Source organism: Lepidochelys kempii, chromosome 10 (genome assembly GCF_965140265.1).
Source record: "Lepidochelys kempii isolate rLepKem1 chromosome 10, rLepKem1.hap2, whole genome shotgun sequence".
In the NCBI taxonomy this organism is placed as follows: domain Eukaryota; kingdom Metazoa; phylum Chordata; order Testudines; family Cheloniidae; genus Lepidochelys; species Lepidochelys kempii.
In genome coordinates this window covers 56,355,889-56,361,971 of record NC_133265.1, presented here as the reverse complement: position 1 = coordinate 56,361,971, position 6,083 = coordinate 56,355,889, and the positions used below count along the sequence as shown (strand labels likewise).

The window sequence follows — 6,083 nt, the reverse complement described above, 5'->3', positions numbered from 1 at the left end:
GGGGCCGACCATAAATTATTTAACCATTGAGAGCGAGAGGGGGGCTTAATTTCTTAATTTTGCATGTTTGTTTCAGTGCTACAAGGGGATGGGTAGGTCTTAAAAATCACCAAAAAATGTGTTATGTATTTTATGGGACAGCCCCTTGTAGTTCAAGAGCGGGGAGGGTGGGAATTCCCTTTCTTTTCCTTGCAGAAAAAAACCTTGAAAGTGCTAAAGACTGGGCCTGCAAGTGCATGGAGTGGCTTTCCCTGAAGGCCACACAGTCTGCATCATAGCCATCAGTCACTCATTTGGGGGGTTAAGGGAACCCAGCACAAAATGTGGCTGTGGGGATGGTGTCACCAAGGCTGTTGCTGATGGTAGCAAGGCCACCACAGACTCTTGTCAGATGTGTAAAGTAAACAAACGATTAGAATAAATTATTATTATTCAGTTACAGGAACGTTGAGTTAGTTTTAACAATGGTAAGTAAAAAATTCAGACATAAACGAGGCTCAAATTGCCATGTCCTTTTTGTGCTAGAAAGGGTTAAGCTTCAGTAGGAAGTTGAAAATTGTCATACCACCTGGAGGGCATTATGCAGTGCCACGTTTCCTGTTAATACACAGTGACAGACAAACACCATAGTTGCAGAGATTGAGAAAGAGAATACAGCCAAGCTACATTCCAGTAGCATCTGTACTAGATTTACTTTACCAATTATTTTTATTGTTACTTGAATAAATTATCCTAAAACGTGTCATAGATAATCACTGACATATTACCTATGTGCTTCAAGGTCTCCCTCTCTAAAATTGTCAGTAATACCTATGTAATGTATGGTGGAATTATTAATTAGTTAATATTTAAAATTGCCAGAATGCACACAAGCAACTCTTGTGGCTGAGGGACTGGCATCCCACATGTTTCAGCTTATCTGGAAAATTGTTCCTTGAAAAGCTTTTTCCTGGCTGTCATGGGAGGCTGGACTGGTGATGGAATGAAGATCCCATGCCCCACTTTTGTATAAAATGACTCAGTTATGGGCAAAGGTTCCCCAAAGAATCATCTCACTGACTCAAAATGATAAGTCTGTCACTGTGTATCGTGGCATGATCTTAACTGACAAGAGTAGTTTATGTTTGTGGGGAGGGAAGCAAAAGGCAAAGGACATTATCCAAACTAACCCCTTTCTTGAGATTTCCTTTACTGGTAACTTAAATAACAATCTGAATTCTTCCTGCAACATCAGACCTTGCTTAGGGTACAAAAAAGGCTCCATCATTCATCTGTCCTGGGCTGCTTTTCACATGGCCTCTATGTTGTGAAGTCCCATAAGATTTCTCACTCTAAGTGGTGGTTGATGGAGGAATTCTTCTGATGAGCCCCTCTGTGCTTTCCTCCAGCTGCCCAGGAGCACATCTGCTATGGTAGATGCTCTGGCTTCATTCTTAACATATGTCCGTAATATTACCATTTTCTTTTCTGGATAACCTTAGAAATAAGGAGTGGTTGAACTCTCTGATGAACTTCAGTATTAGTTACAAATTCATTCCATATAACACTTACTATTTTAAGTCATTTGCCTTCAAAGGCATTTAGGCATCAGTCTGCCTTTAGGATTTCCAGCTTTCACATCCACATGTCAAGATGGAAACAACATTTGAGTAGAAGATTCATAGTTTGTTGATTGTAGATGACCAAATCTAGTTTAAGCTGGTAAATACAATTGCCACTTTGCCTGTTTGTGACATTATTTCTTTCTGAACATCCCCATTGCTTTGCACATTACTGCAATTCACTGGGTACCTAAATTGTCTCACTTCTTGTATGCTTGTGCCCTCTAAAATAACGTTTGAGCTGGGAGTTAGCAGGGGTCCTCATCAGATTTGTCTTTCATAACTAATTATTGATCACATCTTTTTTATGGTGCTGGGATAGTCTTTCAATTATTACTTGCATGTTGGTTGAGATGTCACTTAGACAAGCTATGCTGTCAGCAAAATCTAGATCTCCTAGTGTACTATTGTTGAGCCATGTGAGGTCTGTGTTGTATCCATCTACACTTTTTCTGACAGTGAAGTCAATGGCAATGCCAAACAGAGGTGAGAGAATGCATCCTTATTTGGCACCTGTGTTAAATAACAGTATATACACACAAACTTTCCGCCCGAGTGTGGGTGTTTCAATGGCTGTTTCCTGTGCAACACCAACATCGCTACTTTGCCAATATCCTTACCCCTCATTCTTTCTGAGAGTGGTTGAAACCCATTTTGTATCCTGCAAAGGCACTAATGGAACCTGCCTGATTAATTGCCATGAGACTCAGCAAAATAGCATTTTTATGTAGAGTCTTAGAATCTGCCACCAAGGTGAGTCAGCTGACGAGCTCTACACTCTTATAAAAAGGCCACCACACCTAGTCTCAGCTGACTTGGGCTTGCGGGGCTTGGGCTGCAGTGCTAAAAATTGCAGTGTAGATGTTTGGGCTTGGGTTTGGGCTGGAGACCAGGCTCTCAGACCCTTCCCCCTTGCAGGATTTCAGAGCCTGGATTCCAGCCTGAGCCCAAATATCTACACTGCAATTTTTAGCCATGTAGCCTGAGCCCTATGAGTCCAAGTCAGTTGACCTGAGCCAGCCACAGCTGTGCTGCAGGTCTTTTATTGCAGTGGAAATTTACCCTGTATGTCTAGGCAGCATGCTAGACTTTGCTTACCCAAGAAGGCTGTGAGTATGGAAAGCTAGAGATGTTATGCCCCATTTTGTGCGTTCAGTAAATATGCATTGCTTCATTTATATAAATCTCTTGCCATCAAATCCCTCACTTCCTTGTCCCTGTAGTGTTTGACATTCTCCATGTCAAACCCAATCACTCCCCCGTCAAGTTTCTCCTTTATTCTCTTGCCCCAACACCCCTATTTCCCCTGATCTGGTTCCCCCTTGAGGGTCCCCCACACCTTCTCCTTCTTACGTCCTCCCCTTCAGATTTTCCTTTCACCTTCTTTCTGGCTCCCCTGCTCAGATTTCCCCCTTCCTCTCAGTCTGGCTTTCCCATTATATTCTCCTCTCTCTCTGGCTGCTACACTCAAATTTCCCCCTTCTCCCTCCCTGATATGTCTCCAGGCCCTCTCAGAGGTCTAGAGAGGCCTGGGCCACTTCCAGCTTTTGAGGCCCCTAGCCATAATAAAAATAAAAAATTACAACACACGAAAACAAAATAAGGCACCAAAAAAAGAGTGAGACATAATTTGAATATTTTTTTTATTTAACAAATGCTTTTCTAGCCTTTTTCTGTGCAAATACACTTCTTATTGAGGAAAAATCTAGCTTTCGTGCAATGTCACAGTTGATATTAAGCATGGTGAGCACATTCAAATGCTCTTGTCCCATAGTTGAATGGTGATAGTTCTTTACCTGCTTCAACACATTGAAGGTCCGTTCACCTGAAGCCACTGATGCAGGCAAACTGACAAAAATATGGGCCTATCGACTATGAAAGCCTATGATGATGGCCAAGCTAGGGCTCAACCAAACAACCAACCACACCTTTTTTAGCTACTATATGAAGATAATAATGAGGAATTCTCACATATAAATAATTCCTTAGTCAACTGGACGTAAAACTATAAAGACACTAAAATGTAACAATTCTCTACCTTTCAACACGCACTTGATCCAGCACCAGCCACTAGTAGTGGTTTGTTTATATAATCAGCTGACCTGAGAGAACACGTTGATCATGGTCTAACCTTGTGCCATCAGAACCAATATATTTTTATTAATATTTATGATGATTTTAACTCTTTAATATGACAAAATCTATATCAGTTAACAAAAATATTATGTCTTTTAGCAAATCACATCTCTTATTCGCTTAAATTTGCAGCTCTAAGCTGAGAAAGTATGTCACATTTTGGTCCGATAGGGATGTGCATAAAAACAAGTTGCAAAATTTATCAAAAAATTAAACAAGTGTCTAAATTTGAGGCCCCCTTTGCGCTTGAGGTCCGGGCCAAATGGCCCTCCTGACCACCACCACCCCCCCGCCCTCTGATTGGCCCTGTATGTCTCCCTGCTACACCTCCCCCATCTATCTCTGGTTCCCAGTGCCGTCACCTTCTTTGACCTCCGCATGCCCCACTCCATCTTCTTCAGAGCTTTCCCCTCCTTACCCCTGTCTAAGCTGCAGTTTCCAACATGCCCACAGCCACGAAACTACGATTACATTTACCCCCTACATCACTCAGTCCAGTGTCAGCCAGTGACATCTCTATGACCACAGAAAGTAAGGAGAGCTATTGTCTAGGTGAAGTTTCTATGGTTAGAGTCCTCCCATGTTGGGGACTCTCTAGTTAACAGTCCTGAGGATTACCAGATCAGAATGGTAGCGTTCCATTTTGCACAGCTACTTTGTACATGTGGAAATAACTACACTGTGGGTAAGGACGAGGTGAATCAGACCCTGTGTCTGTTTATAGCTCTATATTTTGTACTTGCATGTGCAATAAGTAATGGGTAAAAGCACATTTGCTTGGCTATGGTACGTCTCCTATAATATCACTCATTAGTCTTTCTGACTTTTATAGTCTTATAAAAATGTTATATTTAAGATTAACAGGGCATCGCCTTTAAGCTGTGGAGACGTCCCCTTCCAATACATTATGCAGACAGTGCCAGCTCAAAAGATTTTGCTTCCCTAGACAAATTATGAAGTGTTCACCACTCGTAGATCATTGTCACTCATAACAGTCACAAAACTTCTGGTCTCTCCTGTTCCACTGGCTTAGGTGACTGTCTCTTCTGCACACATAGTACAGCTTGCTCTGTACATTAACCAATTAATATAGCTCTAGCCTTCCTCTGCAGTTCTATTGCCAAGCACTGTTTCCCTCCAGCCATTAGTACCCCAGAGCCTTCTAACAATCTAAGACCACTGTAGACTTTCTTGGTTTATACTTTGAGCCAAATCCTGCTTCCTTTTTTTGAAGAGAGTTGTCCCATTGACTTCATTGTATATTATTTACTTCAGCTAGACAACTCACGCTAGTAAGGTGGGCAGGATTTAGCACTTCATCTGTGATGAAGACATGTAAATATTCTTCACCTTCCCTTTAAGAAATGCATCATACTACTTTGACAAAAGTTCTCAGCTCTTTGAGTTGTGTACTGCAGTTATACACAATAAATGGTTACCACTATGCTATATGTTACACAATTAAGGATATCAGAGGCCAATTACAGGTTTCAGAGTAACAGCCATGTTAGTCTGTATTCGCAAAAAGAAAAGGAGTACTTGTGGGACCTTAGAGACTAACCAATTTATTTGAGCATAAGCTTTCGTGAGCTACAGCGGATGCATCCGATGAAGTGAGCTGTAGCTCACGAAAGCTTATGCTCAAATAAATTGGTTAGTCTCTAAGGTGCCACAAGAGGCCAATTAGTGTTTTCAGTTTAATAAAATGAATGAAGAATAAATTTTGAAGTTAATCTGGGAAATCTGTACAGGCTTAACCACGTGTGTCTGACACAAGGCATCAGGACGAGGGTGAACATATTTCCCAAAGGGAAAACGGGACACCCACAGCTGCTTGCCCAAGCACCCCCTTATGTGAGGCTGTTGCTGGTCCCTGGAACCCTGCCTGACCCCTGCATGCATGAAGGCATGCATATGTGCTGCCTCTTCCACCCTGCGCAGGGCTAGCATCTCTGCTTCCCCCCACACACACATGTTCCTCTGCACCACACCACACATTTTTGACAAAAGTGGGCATTTGTCCCATTCGCTCTTGCCAACTGATCAAATCGGCAAGAACAAATGGGGCAAATGCCCACTTTTGCAAAAATAAGTCGGGACAGCTAGGTCGGGGCTTAAAAAAGGGACTGATCCTGCCAAAATGGGACGTATAGTCACCCTAATCAGGACATTGAGCTGTGAACCCAAAAATTGTAATTTTGGGCTTGATCCAGCTTCCACTGAAATCAATGAGAGCCTTTACATTGACTTCAGTAGGCATCAGCTAAAGCCCTTAATGCCCCTGGCTTGGTGAGCCATTAAGAAAAATAGTCATCTGTATTGTAGTGTATTCTGGGGCCCTTTCTG

General features: G+C 42.2%; 1 protein-coding gene across 1 annotated transcript in view; it reads right to left on the bottom strand.

Annotated features, from left to right (window-relative positions):
- Window positions 1-5,665, bottom strand: part of MAPDA (N6-Methyl-AMP deaminase) — a 103,805-nt gene extending 98,140 nt beyond the window's left edge. The window contains exon 1 of the mRNA XM_073303714.1: window positions 5,662-5,665. The gene's annotated coding sequence lies outside the window, so the exon portion shown is untranslated. The remainder of the gene's footprint in view (window positions 1-5,661) is intronic.
- Between the last annotated feature and the right edge of the window lie 418 nt (window positions 5,666-6,083).